Source organism: Ambystoma mexicanum, chromosome 8 (assembly GCF_040938575.1).
Source record: "Ambystoma mexicanum isolate Mex_15411 chromosome 8, UKY_AmexF1_1, whole genome shotgun sequence".
NCBI classification, from domain to species: domain Eukaryota; kingdom Metazoa; phylum Chordata; class Amphibia; order Caudata; family Ambystomatidae; genus Ambystoma; species Ambystoma mexicanum.
The window spans coordinates 1,596,338,940-1,596,358,757 of record NC_090929.1 but is presented as its reverse complement, the minus strand read 5'-3'; the positions used below and the strand labels follow the sequence as shown (position 1 = coordinate 1,596,358,757).

Below are 19,818 nucleotides of genomic sequence, written 5' to 3'. Positions count from 1 at the left end.
GGCAACCTGCCAGTTTTTCTGGCACAGTTTCCGCCGGACTCGTAATGAGGCCCTGTGCAGGGCTGGACTGCCCCACCGGGACACCGGGACATCCCCCGGTAGGCCTCTGGCCGCATAGGGCCTCTTTGGCGTGGAAGGATACACGTTGCATGATTCATTCCACCTGGGTGGTTTGCTTTGAATTGGCTGCTTGCCTGCCGGCTGCCACTACTAACCGAGGCAGGCACTGCGCATTTATTTTTTAATGGGTCGCGCCTGCGCACGCGGGCCTGCCTGGCCACCGAACCGCACAGTGCCCTGCACACACACTGCGCAGGACAGGCTGCAGCATCCGGGCCTGGCAGCTAAGTGCGGGCGTGAGGCCTTCAGCTGGATGTGGACTCGAAGGTAAGCAAACGCCTTTATTCCCCAAATAAATACGCCAGCCTACATGCAGATGACACCTTTTGGCAACAGCCTTCATTTTTACTTATTTGAAATGTTTGATGCTATGGCGCGTTGCAGCTCTTCCTGAGTGCTCACTGAAAAGAGGGTTCTTTCTGCTGGTAGAAAACCTATAGATTTAACAATCCAACGAATTGAGGACCATACTATATGCATTCCAAAGCCGGGGAAGCAGCAGAGACTGAACTTTTATTCGCAGAGCGGCCAACCACTTGTCTGCCGGACACCCGCAACCTACACAAAAGTGTGTGCCTGAGACTTGGGGGTTCTGTTTGTATGCAAATAGAGGGAGAGTGTGTGGAACGTGTTTCTCTGTGTGTGTTTGCTCGCGCATGTAAATATGTTTATAACTTCTCTAATGGTGTAAGAAGTGGGGACAAATCAAGCAAGTTCCCGTTTGCAAATGGATGGACATCAGAGCATGCATAACTAGTATATGGGAGCTAAGTGTTCAGTTACCTATCAAGGTACTTCCCAACAAGAGCTGTCAGTGCATACGTGCATGTGGTGTAATGCAACAAGATAGTTCCCGATTGCATTCAAAACATGTACTAAGATGCTACCAGTGAGCTGCAGGACGTTCCGAGCACTACGCACAGAGAGCTGACGGGAGTGGGTTAATTTAGAAAGCATAGCATCAGCCTCAGGTTATCAACGGCACATTCACAGACGTTAAGCAAGCAGGAAGCTGAAAAGCTAGCCCGTCTAACTGGTCTGCTGTGTAGCTTTACCACCCATCCTCTTCAAAGTGGACCATTTTTTTATTCTGCTGTTTTCTCATTATTATCGGCATTGAGTTCAGTGGTGGCTTTATCCATTTTCCATGCGTCCCCGTCGTGTGCAGTATACTCTGGCGCAGTGGCGTTTGTTAGCTGTATTAGCAGTACTGGTACCACCAGAAATGATTACTTTTACCAATGGCTGCAATTGCAGTATTTTTTCAAGATTGCAGCAGGGGTGTTGCTAGGTCTGGAAAAAAAACTGGGGCTTGTTAATGTCGGGGTTTGTCAGGACTCGGGGCTCGCTAGCCTTTTGCTTGGAAACCCTGAGCTTCTATCTGGGTCTACAAGGCCCGGGGCCAGAGGCGTTGCTAGTGGGGGCTGAGGGGGCTATAGCCCCAGTTCTTTTAGTTGTAGCCCTAGATAGATGCTCAGGAGCTACAATCAAAAGGCTACCTAGCCCCGAGTCCTGCCAGTCCCGACATTAGCCTAGCCCCGGATCTTTTCCAGGCCTAGCAACACCTCTCCCTGGGGACATAGCCCCCCAGCAACGCCTCTGATGGCAGCCATAGGCTGTTCACCATTATTGGGACCCACTGGACTCCATTGGGTATTGGAGCATTTACTGGATGTAGTAATTCTGCGAGAACCTTTACCAGTGCTTTCTCTGGGCGATTTACCGCTTGTGAAAGCAGGTGGCGTTTTTAGCCATAACCAGGTGCTACTAGCATTACTATCACCCTCACTCATAAGGAGAGACATCGCCCTTTCCTCAATTCATGGCAGAAGAGGGAATGGCGCTGGAAACCGTCTCCAAGCTACCATTTTTGTGCACCCTTCATATGAAAAATGCAAATGTGTAGACTACGAACAGGTGAAACAGAACTCATTCCATGTCTACCATCTGAAGACTTCACGCAAGTCTGCCAGCAACTTAAGTTCACATATTGCACCATGTGACCCAACATTTTGCACGTTCATTCCATTCCAGTCTGGGCCTCCGCTTGTGCCTACAATGAAGCCCTTAACTGATCCCTCATCATGTTTCACTCCCTTTTCAATTCTGTAGACAGCGGTGCAATGAGGCCACTCTCATAATATCTTCTAGCTCGGGGGGGGGGGGAGGTTCCCCATCTACCATGTTAACCAATGCCCAACCTGTCACATAGACACGGGGATGGTGGTGCAAGAGCGTGTGCCCCACGCACCCCACCCCTCACAGCAACAGCACTGCGGCAGCATTCGGCTTGCACCGACTGATGGCCACGTGTCAATGCAGGCAGCACGTGTCACCATGACATTCACTTGCTTCCTCTGTGGCTTCGCAAATAGTGACACCCCACTGAGTTACCAACAATGGGTGGGTATGTACACAAGGTCCTGCTGGTGGTTGCTGCCCGGAGCGCTGCATGCAGGGGGTCAGGGGTGCTTGGGCAAGCTGAGTGGGCTGGGGAACTGAGGATTTGTGTTGCTGTGTCTGGCACCAGTGACAGGCAGGTGTGGCTTCCCAGGAACACACTCCTACATGGCTCTCCCCCCCCCCCGTGTGGGTGCAGTGGGAGGCGCTCTGCCTGTAGAACTAGTCAGGCCAGGCTTCTGTTCCATGTGGTTGTGCTTTGTGGTGGTTCACACGGAGCACCCCTGCTTGGTGCACCCTGCTTCACGGGTGGACCGCACAGGCTGCATTACCCAATGCCTTCATGTCCCCTCGTTGTGGGAATCACTCAACATAGTGTCATAGTGTTGATATATTTTATTCATCAAGCGGCTGAAGAGGTTGTCAGGTGGTTGTAAACACTAGTCCTTGCCTCTGGATTGTCACAGAGCGTCTTCATATAGCTGGCCCTGGGACTCTTGGACTCCAGTTTCTTAAGGTCTACGGGTCTTGAGACTCATTGCAGTCCGTTTCTCAGGGATTCTGGGAACCTGGGACTTCAAGTCCCAATCTATAGGGTTGCTCGGCATATTTTGTTCAGCACTTTCTCTTGGGACTTTAGACTTCAAGTTCCAGTATGCAAGTCTCTCTGTATGTTCACCATTGACTTTGGATTTTATGTTCCAAGGTGCAAGCTTTCTCTGCATGCTACACTCTGCTCTCATTGGCTTTAGGACGTGGACCACTTCTTGTTGCAGTTAATTTATCAGTGACTCTGAAAAAGTTGGAACTCAAATTCTAGCAGGCATCAATTCTGATTTACACTCAATTGCTCACTAACTCTCGCCACTTGAACATCAAGTTCCAGCATGCACCACTTCTTCTTAGAACTTTTTTTGGGTGTATACAAGACTTGGACCTCAAGGTAGAGCACGCAGAACGAAGCCCCACGTTCCTCAATCCCTGGCTACACTGCCTTCCGTAGATGTCTCTTTGCCGCTTCATGGCATTTACGTCAGTCTACTAAACTGTAATAAATACATGGTTTTGGGGGCGGTGAGAACAAAGTTCCCAACCCTCACCCCACTGGGCCAGAGAGAGGTCAATGAGCTATCCCATCTAGGCTCCTCCGCTAAACTTAGCAGACTCACTTGGAGGTTCTGGGTGTAGGCTGATGTTCTGGTGGTGATTATACACTGGCGCTCATGCACTCAGCCAGTGTCGGCCTGGGGCATAAAATTCTTGGGCACCAATGAAAAAGTGGCCCACTGTTGCAATTGGTAATTCATCGCTTTTGTGACAGACTGAGTAGTACCCAAGGGGAGGTTTTTGATAAAATGTGATGCACATTGTACATTTAAAAGAATATTTATTCAACAACACTACACACTGTGCTCGCTCCTTCAGTGAAATATGGGGCCACTTTTAAAAAAAAATATCCAGGGCCACTTTTGGTTCCCAGTCCAGCCCTGGCCTTGTGTAGTTCTACGAGGGGAATATGTTCTCCTTTGCTAATCCTATACAAAATTGCACATGTGCAAAGTTTCTGAAATCAGGCCCTGCGTGCCAGACATGCACTTCCCCCATCTTTTTCTAATATCTTCTTCCGGCCATGGCCTGATTCACAGATTATCTCAGCGACAGGAGAGCTCCCTTGGGCCAGTGGTCGAAGTGTACGAAAAGAAGTAGTGGAACTATGTTCCCTGCTGGCCTGCCCCCGCTCCCCACAAACCCCAATACCACACCCCCTCCCACACACAATACAAACCCCCAAACACATGTGCCTGCTGTTTAAGAGAACATTAAGTACAGTGCACTGAAAGTGCAAGTTTCTGAAAAGGAAACCATTCCAGAAGGTTTTTTTTCTTTTAAAATAGAAGTATAGGAACTGTAAAACTTCATTAAAAAAAAGTAGAGGTGCACCGCTCCCAAACGCTTCCGCTCACTTCGACCACTTACTTCGGCCATAATCCTTATCTATGGTTTGCTCAGGAATTTAGTTTAAATAATTCTGATGCAAATACAAACATCTGCCACGTGATCTGGCAATCATCAAAGGTCTGGTAAAGGTGATCTTGGTAAGACATGTTTTTAAAACCCTTTCAGAAGCCCTGTTGGGGGTCAGGTGGTCCTGATTGCTCCTAATGGCATGAGAGACAGAGTTCCAGAGATGTGCAACTGGAACAGAGAAGGCACAGCCGCTCGAAATGGAAAAAAGAGTGAAAAAAGGGTAATGAAAGCGCAAGGGATGGATGTAGGGTTTGAATTTGCAGATGAGGAAAAGTGGACTAATTTGTGAAACGTTCAGTGGTGACAAAGAGAGGGGTCATCTAATTTCTTTTGCCAAATAGGACCCAATGGAGGAAGTTGCAGACAGAAGGATTTGTTCGAAATTGGGGAGTGTCCAAAAAAGGCAGAGTTGCTTCAATGTATTCTCTTTGCAGTTTGAGCATAGTCGACATCACAAGTCCTAGCTTGATGGTGTTTTCATCGTTTAGCCTAAAGAAGAAGAAGACATTGACGACCGTGACATTGTGGGTCATCAGATATCCGGGTTGTAAATGTGCCAGGATACCACCCAACGCTAATATCGTTATCGCAACTCGGTCTGGTACAGTTATCACTGGATCCTGAGCTGCGGGGGCAGGAGGGCGGGAAGTCTCTGTTCCCATTGGGCCCATTGAATCTCCCACCTCCCACCTTTATGCAACTATGCAGCATCATTTTTTGTTCAACTCTTGCTGGTGGCGAGGTGTCCTGCTGCACAACCAAGAACATAACTGCTTAAGAAAGCTAGAAAAGTAGGACCTTTTGAAAAGCAAAATGCTAAACTTCCGGATATGTCGCATCCTTGTGTTTTGGTCCACATTTTCTCTTCACCTTCCTACCCCCGCAGCAGAGGTCAGTCCACGAGGAAGGCAGATTGCACAGAATAACTGACTTCTGGCATTCTGTAATGGGGGGTAGGAACTGATGAAAATGTATTTTGTGACACATTTTCCAATTGTGACAAATTGCCATGTTCAAGGGGGTAAAGGCCCTGGCTATTTTGATTTTCATTATTATAAAATGATGCATGTAATTCTGTTTCTGAACAGGCCCCATACATAGAGGCTTCATGCCAAATGTCTAGTACATTCATGAGCCTTTGCTGCAGCAGTATCCTGACATCTGCAGCTCCTGTTTTACAGTGGCACAGTGGCACAGGGCAGGTTCAAAGGTCACACGTGAATCCCTGACAGCTGCTGTGATGTAAGGTCACCACAGCCAGGGGTATCATTTTAACATCTGCAACTCTGAACTAAATGATAATAATTGTTTGCCTTAATCAGTGTGGTGGCAAGGTAATATCTAAAAATAATCAATCCCTGGCTGTGGTATGGTGACCGATAAAGAGCACACAATTATGAAAGCAGACCAATTTGATATTATGCAAGTGTTAGCCCTGTAAGCCCTGCTCCAGCTATATCAGGGCAATGTGGACTCATTGATACACTGGCTATTTCCACTGAACCCGGTGAGTCAAAATCCAGGATGCTGGATCTATTGATCGGTTAGAAGGAGGGGAAACACCTCTCCTCTGCACCCAGGACCTTTCAACAAGAGATTTCCATGGAGTCAGTGCTTCAAAGGCCTCACTGACATAAAAAGGCCAGCCTCACACCAGGGTGCTGCACACCAGAGGGCCTTTGAAGTAAGCAGGTATGAGAAAGAGACAGAGTTAAAATAGCCAGGGAGGAAAGATGGGCATGAGAAGGGTCCCACCATCTTGGTTTTCTGTTTGGGTTATCTTCCTTACTGTCCCCTCCATTTACTGTGGGACAAGGAACTATGGGTACGATGTCAGAAGGCAAGGGTCCTACGTAGGCTTACTTTTACCCATTCCCTATGACTTTTTGTCTTCATAAGGCGGGGGTTTCCTACTCCTTCCTGGAATCATTGCTGGAAGAAGAATACACATTTGGATCTCTGCTGGGAGTGCTACCAGTTCCAGTGTCTTTTGATATGGAGTAGAAGACAAAAGGCATCCATGGCAGAGGAAAGCTCAGCCCCCTAACCATCCTCAGCTGCGGTTGAACTGCTACTGGACTAAGACCTTAACTGCTGTCTGCACTAGAACCAGCACCCTGTCAATGGAAGTGTAGCAGCCCCTGTAGGTGTGCTTGCTGTGTTACGAGCCACACGGAATCCAGCTTGCTCCATTGCCATGGACCGTCTTGAACAACCCGAACCTCAAGCTCGACCTTCAAGGAAGAAACCGACTTGAGTGCCGACTTGTTCTGCAGGAAGACATCATTTTATCTATAGCACCTTGATTGGGAATTGTTTATTTTGGAGTCTTTCTACCATTGCTGTTTTGGTTGCTACTTATATCACCTCACACTCCTCCTGGGAGTTTAACCTGTCCTCGCAAACGCTACCACAAAAGGCAAAGGAGTTATACCCATCAGGCGTTTACATGTATGATTGGGATCACTACTGGTTTGGTAGTAGTGTGGGGCTAAGTAAGCGGTTTAGCCATGACTCACCCCTGTACTCATGCAGAACAGTAGTCATTTTGTTAACCTGGCGGGCAACAATGGGATTTGCTACAGACGGCTCCCACAGCAAAATAAAAGACTGTGCCGTTAATGTTAGAAACACTACCATGAATGCTTTAATTGCTTACATGGGCCCCATGCAGGGCTGCTTGAAAGTCAAGACCCTCCATCATTGTCCTAGTTTTTGGACACAAAGGGTATCTCCCAAATGTCTTGACAGATATGGTCCACGCGATTGGTGTGCAGGGCCATGCTGGTGTTTTGGTTGAGGTCTGATGTTAGGCACAAGAAGAGGGCTTTGTATTATCCCCAGTCAAACATTGCCATAGAACAGGTGATGCAGCGTACCAGAAGAAAGGCTCATACTAAAGTGGGTCATGGCTCAAGGGTGTTTATTTAAATTAAAAGGAAAATGCCTATCTGGGCCTACCACTGTAAGGGAAGTTCAGTTCCTGACACCTTAAAACTAATGGTGCTCAACAAGGCCAAAAGAAAAATAGACTTTAGTCCAAATTCCGAATGACGAACTCGCCCTACCACTTAAGAAAAAGCTTAACATAAAGAAGGATGCCTTTAGCAATGGCCTCTGTAGTTGGCTTCTGCCTGGCTCAACACTTAGATGGCTCAGTTTCAGTTTCTACAGATGATGATGTAATTCACAGTCTTTTCAGAGATTCTATTCAATGAAACACAAATGTCCTCTGTATTGGTTTTAGCTTCTTCTCTGGAAAAGTAGGGGTGTCTTCAAAATGTTCTCAGCTTTTTATCAAGTATTTCAAATCCCTCCAGGAGCATCGGTAATACCATTCTTCTATGCCCAACCATTGTAGCACTTGGACCAAGAAGTCTTATGACTTCCTGGTAGGCATAATGACTCTAATTCAACCTAATACATGTGGTATGTCTGTCTGCTCATGAGCTCTAGGTGTCCGTAACCTAGTTGGCTTCTCCAAAGTTGTTGCAGATTATTCATACTCCTCTCAGTCTGTTTTGCGCAGGATCCATTCCTGGTGCCTTTGTCAGTTTTTGCAGCCGTGGCACAAAACATAAATATCTCTTTTGCTCTGTTTTACAAAGGGCCGTGAGCCCGTTCAGTTCTTTCATGCTCTCATATCTTTGATGGCTTTCCTAGCCTTGATATAAAGTATTCAACTCCCTTTTGCTCAATCTTGCATAAGGCGTGAGCCTGTTCCTCTCTCTCAAGCTTGTGCACCTGTGTCGGCTTCCTCGGCCGTGATTTTCACCATTCGTGATACACTCGTCTCTGTGACCTTGTCAGGGTTGCAGACCTGGTAAACCAAAAAATCATAGCCCTCGTGGCGCTTTGGCTTCTCGCTTCCCTGTTGGTGTTCGTGTCCACGGCAAATTATCTTGCCATGTGGAGCTCGGGACCCGGGCTCCCTGCGTCCTGCTGGTCTCAGCGTCAGTACCGGGTGCTAAGCCCACAACTGTTCTCTCATGGTTGTGCTGCCAGCTAAAATGGGTGTATTTCCAGCTATGTCTTGCTCCTGAACGAAGCTTCTCACTCGCTCAGGATGATCTCCTCCAGCCTCCAGCCAGCAGTCCTTTCCTCCTCCCTGCCACTGCTTGTTCCGTGGCTTTATGTGGCTCCACCCCTCCTGGACGATGTCTCTCCAGAGCCGCACCTCTGCGTTGGGATTTTCCTCCTCCCTCCATAGGAGCCTCTCTCTGGCTCGCCTTCGGCTTGGCTCTTATGTACGTTATCAGAAACAACATAAACGTATTTGTCTTCTTTGATTATGGCATCCAGACTATGTTCAGCATTACCTGATGCCAAAATAGTGACAGAAGGTTCCTTGTGGGTTATAGGCATAACAAGAGGAACCAAAGTCTTTCCAACACACATAAATGCTGAAACAGTGTTTTGGACTAGGAGTTCCTGATTAGAAAGGGAGTCCTTGTCCCCAAGAGGGGAGTCATGCCTAGTGAGGTTCCACTTGCCCAGCCACCTAGGGAGGGTCTTGCTTAGCGAGCTCACCTTCCTAGCCTTAAAGTGGGTGGCTCCCCTCTGGGAAGAAGGGATGAATTGTCCAGATCTGTCACAGTGACTAGATGTCTGATGGATGATGTCCGCATGTCAGAGAAGTGTGGAGCAAGTGCGGAGGATGCTGTGATGGAAAGAGTGAACAACTTTCCGATGCCTCTACATTCAGTTACATGTTTTGCTCCATTTGAGCTGAAGAGGGGTAGGAAGGGGCACATGCCTATGTGTCCTCCGTCATTGGTGACACACAGAGAGTGTGCATTGATGATGAAGATGGGGTCTAGAGAGTGAAGGGGTGCACGTTAGGTCCAAAGTGAGGCATGATGAAAAGAGGATTGTCAAACCTGTTGAGGTGAAGGTGGGGGATTTTGTGTGGGTAAAGAAAACCGTGGTTGGTCAAAGATGACACAAACTGTTCATCCATTTGTTGATCTTGTTTGGGTGGTAATAGTATGGTATGGTAGGGTGTGGTGCACACCGAGAGTGACTGAACTTTGTATTTGTAAAGCTTTAGTGTCTGTTATCTCCATTCATGTTAAGTGCTGCGCGCAGAGCATTGTTCTGGAGAACCTGGAGTTTGTTAGTTACGGATTGGTTGGCTCCTTGGTACAGGCTGTTGCAATAGTCAAGTTTGGATTGAATGAGTGTTCTGGCCAGAGTGAGACAGCTGTCAGGGGATAGGAAGGGTCTGCTAGCCCTGATTAGCTTACCCATATAGGCAGTGGCCGAGGCGGTTGAGTTGATTTGTTTGGAGAGGTTGGTGTTGGCATCAAGGTGGAAGCCTGAGGTTTTCACACTTTTAGCAATAGGGATGGTGTTACCGTCTATGATAATGTTCTTGTAGCTGGGACTGAGTTTAGACAGGTTATAAGGAGAGCCGACTAGCAGAAGCTCCGTCTTCTCATCATTCAGGCAGAGGCCGTGGGTGGCCAACCATGCCTGAATGATGGAGAAGATTTTGTTGATCCGGGTGACGTCCGCATAGTAGTTGCCTGAGATGGTAAGGAGAATCTGGGTGTCATCTGCATAGTTAGTGTAGGTGACACCCAGACGGTCCAGTTTGTCGAATAGAGGCTTCGTAAATATATTGTACAAGGTGGGGGAGACACAGGAGTCTTGAGGGACTCCACAGGTGATGGGGATTGGGTCAGCAGCAGCTGTTGTGGAGAAGACTCGCATGGTTCTATTCGCCAGGAAGGATTGTATCCATGCAGAGGCAGAGGAGGAGAAGTGGGCTGCGATAGATAGGTGGTTGCATAGAATTTCGTGGTCGACTAAATCGAAGGCCGCTGAGAGGTCTAAGAGCAGTAGGATTGCTGCATTGCCTTTGTCTTTGATTTTGTCAATCTGGCTTTTGAGGTCAACCAGAGCAGTTTCGGTTCCATGTTGAGGTCTGAAGCCCGATTGATGTATACCTAGCAGTTGGTTAGCTTCCAGGTACTCCTGAATCTGTATGTAGGAGTCTCTGTCCAGAATTATTAGCAGAAAAGGGACAGTGGTGATGGGTCTATAATTAGTTGGTATGGCTGGGTCTAGGGATTGTTTCTTTAGGAGAGGGAGCACCCAAGATTGTTTTAGGTTGTTGGAGACAGAATTGTTAGCAAATGAAACGTTGATTAGCTTAGTGATAAAAGGGGAGAGGTCTCTGGCAGCATCTTTTATTATTTGGGCAGCGCAGCTGTCTCCTTTGCAATTAGAAGGTTTTAGGGAAGTGATGATTTTTTGGACTTCTAAGATAGTTACTTTCTTAAAGGTGAAGCCTATATTGGCTTTGTTAGGTGTTAGAGGGCTTAAGCTAGGTTCAGTGGTTTTGTTGCTGAAGAGTTGATGACGTTTGTTCTAAATTTTGGTCTGGAGTCCTGTGATTTTATTGTTGAGGGCATTCTGGATGCTGGTGCACCAGGGTTTATCTTTTGAGCAGTTGTCTGGAGGGGGATTTGGGTTTTCTAGCTCCTTTAGAATTTTAAATAATTCTGTGGTGGAAGAGCCTGCCTGGTCAATCCTGACGTTATAGGCATCTTTTTTGGTGCAAATTATCTCACTTTTGTATAACGCGGAGATGTCATTGAGATTGGATTTGTTTTCAGGTGATGGGTTGGTTTTCCATAGTAGTTCTAGTTTAGCTTTCTTTTTCCTGAGCAGTTTGAGTTGGGGAGTGTACCACGAATTCATGTGGTTTATTGGTTTACTTTTACGTAGTTTCAAAGGGGCAATGGTATCAATGGCGGTTGCCATGGAGTTGTTAAAGGTGTCAACTAGTAGGTTAAGGTCAGCATTGTCCGGTAGAGCATTAAGGGTAGGTAGGACCAGAGGTAGGAGGGCTTCGGCAGTGATGTTGCGCTTGTTTCTGGTTGGGCAGGCTGTGCCAGGGGGTGTTTCTTAGGCGTGACCTGGTTGATGTGAATTTCAAGTGGGATAAGGTAGTGATACGTCCATGTGAGAGGTTGGGGGTCCTTATAGGTAGTGTTGCAGTTAAGAGTTGCTACCCAGTCGAGAATTCTGCCTTTCTGGTGAGTCGGTAAGATACTGAGTTGAGCAAATCCGTGCTCAGTTAGGGCGTTTGCTAAAGATGCGGCTGGTGCGTCCTTGGGGTCGTTGTAACCCAGATTGAAGTCGCTGAGGATAATAATTTGTGCTAGTGGCTTGGAATTTTCAGTGATGAGCGCTGTAATGTCTTCCTCGAAGGTTCCAGGAGGGCCTGGGGGTCTGTATATAAGGTGTAGTGTAATCGTACTTGTGGGGGAAGTTTGTAGCTTGATTGTGAGTAGCTCACAGGATTTAAGAGATTGAATTTCAGCCACATTCTGGAAGCCCCAGATGGGTGCACCATGCATAGTGGTTGCCACAGTTTGAGTGCCGTAGATCTTTATGATCACATCTAAAGGCTGGCCCCTACACTTTGACATAAATCTGAAGATGCCGCCTATCTGTTGACTCCTCTTTGCAGATTGCTTGGCCACATGGTCCCTACCATTTAGGGCCTCTTAAAAACTTATTCCAAGATAGTCAAAAACCTGGACTCTGGGTATAATTTCCCCTGCACACAGCATAGGTTTCATGGGCACTGGAGGTTTTCCTCCTACACAGGCCATTACTGCTGATTTCTTGATATTAATTTTTAGGCCCAAATTATCCATAAATGTTGAATAGGCATTAATCAGAACCTGTAAAGCCCTTGGTGTTCTTGCTAGTAGGACTGTATCGTCCGCATAGGCCAATACCAGGGACCCCCTTTCCTCCCAATACCAGGAAGTCAGTCAATATATCAATGAGGTCCTGTGAAAGGCCATTAATGTAGAGGCAAAAACAAATAGGGGTCAGTACACAGCCCTACCTCACACCACACCCCACCGTTTCCTTTTAGGTTGCCCCAAAGATTAGATCCTTTCTGAATCCCTGGATTCACATCAAATGACCAGAACCTAGAGCACATTTCTATAGCAACGAATGCATGGCCTTGCTCTAACTCTGCCTAGAGCAATGTATAAACAGCAAGCCAAGCTTCCAACAAAAGCACACACTTCTATCCCATACTATTTTTAAAAAAGCACGCTCGAGCCCGCATGAGCTCCAACCTTCACTGCAATCATCTGTGTCCGTCAGATAATATGACCAGAATGAAGTCACCCTAAGTCCATCCATCCCCAGTTCATCCCCCGAGGCTTGGGGTTATTCTAGTACCTCCATTTCTCTCTCGATGGGTTCTTAATGGAGAACCAAGGCCATAATGTTGTCTTAAAATGCATGCCTTGGGGATATGAAACAATCTTCAATTAGATGGATTCTCTGTCATCTGTACTCTGAACTTGAGAGGTTTGCCGACAGCCTCAGGGATAGGCAACCCTCACCCCATGCCCCCACTGAAAGCTGGTCTAAGGCATGGTGACTTACACAAACTGCCATACAACTTTCTGGCACTTTTCAGCCACTCTGATCTGGGTCAATACTGAGCAATGCGACCAAGTTATGCGCATACTTTCCCAGGGTTTGGACATTTGAACCGCACTCTGATGTGATAATTGGTGCTCACAACTCACCAGATGGCATCAGCAACTGACTGGGACACATGGTTGGATAACAGAGTGCCTCCTCCCGGGCAATGAGCATTTTACTTGGCAAATAATATCTGTACTGCTCCACATGCTTTTATCAAAATTGAATGAAGTCACATTACACACCTCCTTAGCTGTTGCAATCGCCAAGTTGAAGCTGCAATACGGTCCTGTCACAGGTAGGCATTTGACTATAGAGCCATCCAGTACAGTACAGTTCATTGAGAGAATTATGGGAAGAGTTCTATTCATCCTCGGCATGATTTCTTTTCATACCTGCTAATTTGCCCTTGAATAACTCTCATTACGGTAAAACCGGCAAGGCTACCTCCAAACTCGCAACCGAGTCCGGCACCCGCAAATGGGCAATTACCGGGGGAAATTCTGGCCCCGCAACACCCGGGAATTGCCCTTTCATGGTGCCGGAACCGGTACATCCCCATTCCCAATAGGGCTCAATGGGAATGGGGATGTCGGATGCACTGCACCGTTTACAACAGTGACGGTCCATCATACTTCCTGTGCTCGCGGGTGCCCCTCTGCCCACCAGGTCAGTCCTGGCAGGCTGACAGGCATCCGCACGCAGAGTACGGTAGCACCGGTGCCGGTAGCGCTACCGGCACCATTTTTACCTTACTGCCAAACTTATAACGAGGCCCTCTGTCACCTTCCTTTTCCAGTTCATGGTCACGTGTACTGTACAGGAACTTCCTCCAAAATCCCTGCTCGGGTCATCACCGTCTGCTACTGTGCAATTGTTCTTGCATGTTGCTTTTTGTGTAAGAGATCTAAGGATGGAGGTGGGAATACCTCTAACTAAATGTTTTCTTTTTTTTTTTACTTTGTGTTAACTTCTACACTTCATCTGTGCCGAGGACTGCGGGCCACAAAATCACATCTGAAGCAGCCCTAGTGTGAAAACTAAGTGGACTGAGCATAGTTCTGATCATGCTGTGTCAACCTTTTTTCATGGGACCTTATCCAATATACAACCATGAAACATTTGCGTTATTGGCTGGTGTACTTGTCTTTGCACATTGACCCCCACTGTGCTCTAACAAAAGCAACTGGAGGTGTTGTTATATTGTAGTCTTGTGTTGTTACTGGCCAGGTGTGCTTGCTATCAGAATGTTGATGCATATCCTGTCCATATGTGACTGTAAATACCATAAGGGCAACTGGAATATGTACATACTGTACATACTGTATAATAAAGCCTTACCTGGACTAATCTAGACTCCACAGCAGGATCTGTGTATGAGTGCTGGGTGCTGATGACTACAGTGAGGCTTTACAACAGGGGTACACTTCTGAGTGCTATGTCTCAGCCCCCTTTTGTCTCTCCCTATCCAGCACCATTCCCCTCCCTTCCCATTCTTTTCTTTCTCTGCATAGGTTGCTTTGGTACTGCTGGGTTGGTTGCCAAATATAATGAAATGTCCCCGACATGTAAACACATATCTAGCAATGAACATGTCTTTCTCTTACTACTTACTGTACTAAGTTAACTCATTTGTAATTGTTAGGAAAGATTTCGTTATTGTAGGGAACTTTCCTTCCATGTGGCAACCCCTAAACTTTTTGCTATTGTTTTCAACCTGTTTTCTTGACTTTGCCAGAGAAGTACAGCCTTCTGCCGTACTCCTCTGGGCTTTCGCTCCTTTCTTACGGGGAAACTGACATGCCCTTAAGACAGTCAGTACCGGGGAACGCTGTTTCCCGTAGTTTCTTTTATCGTGTCGCCATTTTAGTGCAACACGACACAAGAGGGCACTGTAAGCTAAGTTACAGCTCTCTTGGGTCTCTAGCCTTCTACAGACCCTAGACACTCTTGTAGGATGGTTTTTGGATCGGTGCAAGTCATTCAGGGACTGGGCTGGTGGCAGCGATCATTTGGTTTATTTTGAGCTCCTTTTGCCGTTCTGAGCACCTTTTTGCCGCGAACACAAAAGGGTGGCCCGGCTACCCAAAATGGCCGGACCACGAGGCTCCTTTGTCTCGTCCACTGTCCGTCTTGCTCCCTTTACCTTCCCCCAGGTCAGGCGACCCGGGGCCTTCCTTATTTGGGCATGTAGTTTCCCGCGAAACACGGTTGCTTTCGCGGGCTTCTACATGTCGTTTGAGTGCCCCCAGGATGTGGGCTGGGCTGTCTGGTCCCAATACACATCCTGGGTGCCAGAGAGTCTAGGGTGGTGTGAATGCCTGGGACCACTGTGGTCCGTGATTGGTCCACGTATGGTATGTGTGTTGATAAGCGGATCTCCCATTGGCTCCCCTCCGTTTTGGCGCGAAGGGAACCGTGGATAAGAGGGAGCTGGAAACACCACTACCATGTCGATCTCCTGAGTTCTTACGAACCCAGGGATACAGGAGCCAAGTATCCTGCGAACACGAGGCTGGACCGAGGAATCGCTGGTGACCCCCTGACGAACTTCTGCTCCTCATTGCTGTCGTCCGGTGAAGCCCTTTCCACCTAAGATCGAACCAGAAGGCCTGTACTGGCGCTTCGACCTATTGGAATAGCAGGACCAGCTATTCCCGGCACCTTCATCAACTCCTGCCGTAAGCCTTCGGAAGTGTCTCTGGGCCATCCAGTTGACTGACCAGCTTACTGAGGAGGCCTGCTCTGTACTCGCCGACAGGTTGGGTGGTATTCTGAGTCCGGGGCACGCTCACACGCTTCGTTTGCTTAGCAACCCTAAGCTAGAGGTGAGCAGTGCTCGTTTGGCTTGAATACACCCGGCCGTTCCGTTGCCCTGCTGTGGCGACAAAACTGTGCTTGTTTCTTCGATCGGGACGTCTTTTTACTCTGCACGACGACGAGACGTTCCCTGCTCTTCAGAACCTGCCAGAAGCTGCATCTATCGAGGAGAAGCTCGGGCCTGCTTGCTTCGGGGACCGGTGAGTAGATTAGCTAGGATCTGGTCGCCCTCCTGCAGTGCCCTTTGCTTTTCCCCGCTGTGAATACAGCACCCCTTGTCCGTACTCGCGCCCTGCTTCTGCCTCACAGTGGAGGCTGCGCTAGAGTCGCGGACCGTGTTCTCCTTCATTAGAGCTCCCTACAGAGCTGTTCAACGTCCTCCGAAGAGCTTCACCTTCTGCCCATTGGCACCGGCGTGTGCAGGTACTTTTGAGCGCTAGGCTCCACTCTTCGTAGGGATTGGACTACCATCCAGTTAGGGGCCTCAGAAGGCGGACATATCACACGCATTGGTTCGCACTGCCTGTTTTCCTTCCCCTGCAGGTGGATAACATATTTCGTGCTGCTAATGCTGTGAAACTGTGTATTCTGTATATATATTGGGTGGATAGTGTATGTGTTGGTTTAATATCGTTGTATATTGCTGCTTTTACTGTGGTTATTAGTTTCAAGGCCTTATAATAAATGTGTATCTATTTTTGATATAAACAACTGTTTGGAGTAGTTTGTAAGCGCTCTTGCTTTGTGTGCTCACTGTGGGCTTTCAGTCACCCTCACCCCTCTTGAGACCTAGTCTTGACCGCCGCGATCGCTACCTTGATTGGTCTGGCTTGTCCAGAGGTTACCCTGTTCCAAGTAATTAGGTTGGCCTTCTGAACCTCTGCGCCACCAGGACAGAGTTCAGAAATCCGTCTTAACAAATTGGTGGACAGCGGTGGGATACGACTGAAGGTATCCAGTGTTGCGCACGAGCTAAGGCGTTTTCAGGTTATTCCAACCAGGACACGCAGTAAAGTATTGAATATAACGTTAAAAAGGCCATAGTCCTATCAACAGTATGGAAACGAATACTTTATTAACCTTAAATGCTTCGAAATCTGAAACATTGAAGAAGATGTGTGCGGAGAGAGGGGTTTCCTCTCAAGGCACTAAATTGGAAATGATCCAGAGAATCGTGGCGTGGCAAGAAGCGCAGCTTGACGCTATAACTTCCGAGGACAGTGCAGAAGGTGGTGGGGCTGCTCTCACTGGCAGAACCGACGGTTCTGCCGCTGCACTGATCCATCACGACCACGAGGACAGGGAGGATGTAATGTCTAACGTTTCCTCTGCCAGTGTTGATGGGGAGGCTATGCTTGAATTCAAGAAGCAAGAGCTGCGGTTTAGGCAGCAGGAGCTTGAATTCAGCATAGCCAAACTGAAAATCGACCAGGCAGAAAAACAAAAAGACAGGGATCACCAGTTGGAACTGGCCAAGCTTCAGTTCGCAAATGGGTCCAAGGGTCCTGGACATGGTTCTGGGGCTTCCTCTCATCCACGGTTTCCAAAAGATCTGCTCAGTGTATATGAGGAACGAAATGACATTATGGACTGGTTAAATGCGTTTGAGTATGCATGCGAGGTTCAAGAGGTTGATAATGCGGATAAGATTGCATGGTTACTCAGCAGACTGCCCCATTCTGGTTGCAGTGCCATTATGGAAATGTCGAAGGCTGAGCGCGCTGATTTTGCAATGTTGAAGCAGACTCTCATTTTAAAGTTTGGGAAGACTCCGACCCAATACTTGAAAAGGTTTAGAGAGTATAAGAAAAAGGAAGGTGGTACTTGGGTGTCGTATGTAGCTGAGTCCCTGAAAAACTTGACTGGCTGGGTTGAAGGTTATAAGGTTTCTACCTTCGAAGGCATGATCAATCTGGTCATGCTGGAACACATTTTTGCTTCTTCTTCCCCGGAGCTTAAGCAGCATTTGGCCGATTCGAAGGAGATAGATCCTAAGAAGCTGGCCATTGCAGCAGACTTATGGGTGTCACATCGAGTGTCCCATAAGGACAAGACTCATCCTGGTAAGCAGGAGGAAGGGAAAAAGTCCAAAGATATGGAGGGTGGGGAATCTGCTAAATCTTCTTCCCATAAGGGCCACAAAAAGAAAAATAAGGGTAAGCCATCCGAGAACTCACAGGGTAGTGGAGGTTCGCCTCCGAAACAGAACTCTGGTTATAATAAGCCTCCCTACGTAAACAGACCCAATGGGGCTTGTTTTTCTTGTGGAGCAACTGACCATGTGAAGGGGGATCCCCGTTGTAAGGTTAGACCTTTGGGGGTCCACTCCGCTAATCTGGCCTTCTCCTCCTACGAGGAAGAAGAGATTACAGGAGCATCCTTCTCCTCAGACTCATTTCCCAGCGGAATAGAGGCTGAGGTAGTTTTAGTGTCCCTGGGTTCCTGGGAGCCTAAAGTCGCAGAGGCGTATGCTAGGATTCCGGATAATACCAAGCACTACTTTAAAGACAGTGTGCTGATCAATGGAGTGGATACTCCAGCTCTTAGGGATAGTGGGTGCAGTCGAACTGTAGTGGATTCTACCTTGGTAGACTCAGAGGAAGTTGCCAGAGCTACTCTGATGCCCACTAAGTTGGCTGACGGCCCCCTCCGTATGTTTCCCGTGATCCCTGTTAATCTAACTTTAAATGGTACAGCAGTTAGGATTCCAGTGAGCATTCAGAGAAACGTCCCGGGAAAGGTCTTGTTGGGCAATGATCTCAGAGCTCTAGGGCTCGTAGGAGACACTGCCGAAAGACCCTACACACGGTCTCAAGCACGGGCAGCATTGGCCAAGTCCAATACGCCGCCCCAGCCGAAGGGGAAACCCAAGGCGAAAGGAGTCAACAAGTCCCGACGGGGGAAAGAGAATATTCCCCCGAGCTCGCCTACCACTGCGGTGGAGGGAGTTGGTCAATCGCCCGAGCCTGACGAGGAGGTGGCGAAGCCTGAAGTGTTCGACCCCAACGACCATCCTGAACTAAAGGACTTGTTAGTTGAAGGAGGTCCTGATAGGGACGACTTCAGTAAGGGCCAACGTGAGTGCCCATCTCTGGAAGGCCTAAGGAGACAGGCCTGCTCCCAGCTTGAGGGTGAACCTCCTGGGAAGCATCGGATTTATTGGGAAGGTGGACTCCTGTACAGTGAGCCCACAGAGTCTACAGAAGGAGACCATAGGAGGTTGGTGGTTCCCCTTTCTGTTAGACCCTTCCTCCTGCAGTTGGCGCATGAAGTTCCCCTTGCTGGTCACCTTGGAATGAAGAGGACCAAGCAAGGGTTATCTATGCACTTCTACTGGCCCAAGATGGGGGTGCAAGTAGAAAGTCACTGCAGGAGTTGTGCCTCCTGCCAGTTGTCTGGTAAGGTTGGCGCGACAATCCAAGCTCCGTTGGTACCGCTCCCAGTGGTGGGGGTACCATTTGAAAGGGTAGGGATCGACATCGTTGGTCCCCTTGACCCGCAAACATCCTCAGGCAATAGGTTTATCCTGGTGCTGGTCGACCATGCAACCAGGTATCCTGAGGCCATCCCATTAAAGACTGTAACTGCCAAGTCAGTTGCAAAAGCTTTACTCGGCATATTTACTAGGGTTGGCTTCCCTAAAGAAGTTGTGTCAGACCGTGGCAGCAACTTTATGTCGAAGTATATGCAGGCTATGTGGAAAGAATGTGGGGTCACCTACAAGTTCTCTTCTGCATATCACCCCCAGACCAATGGTCTGGTGGAACGTTTCAACAGAACGTTAAAGAGCATGATTGGGGCTCTGGAGGAGCCCCAGAGAAGAAAATGGGATCTTCTTTTACCATGCTTGCTGTTTGCCTACAGAGAGGTACCACAGGAGGGTGTTGGCTTCAGCCCCTTCGAACTTCTGTTCGGTCATCCCGTACGGGGACCCTTAGCCATCGTCAAAGAGGGATGGGAGATGCCCTCTCCCCCTGTAAC

General features: G+C 48.1%; 1 protein-coding gene across 1 annotated transcript in view; it reads right to left on the bottom strand.

The window, feature by feature from the left end:
* Window positions 1–19,818, bottom strand: part of TECTB (tectorin beta) — a 241,620-nt gene that overhangs the window by 96,621 nt on the left and 125,181 nt on the right. The gene's annotated exons all lie outside the window — the stretch shown is intronic.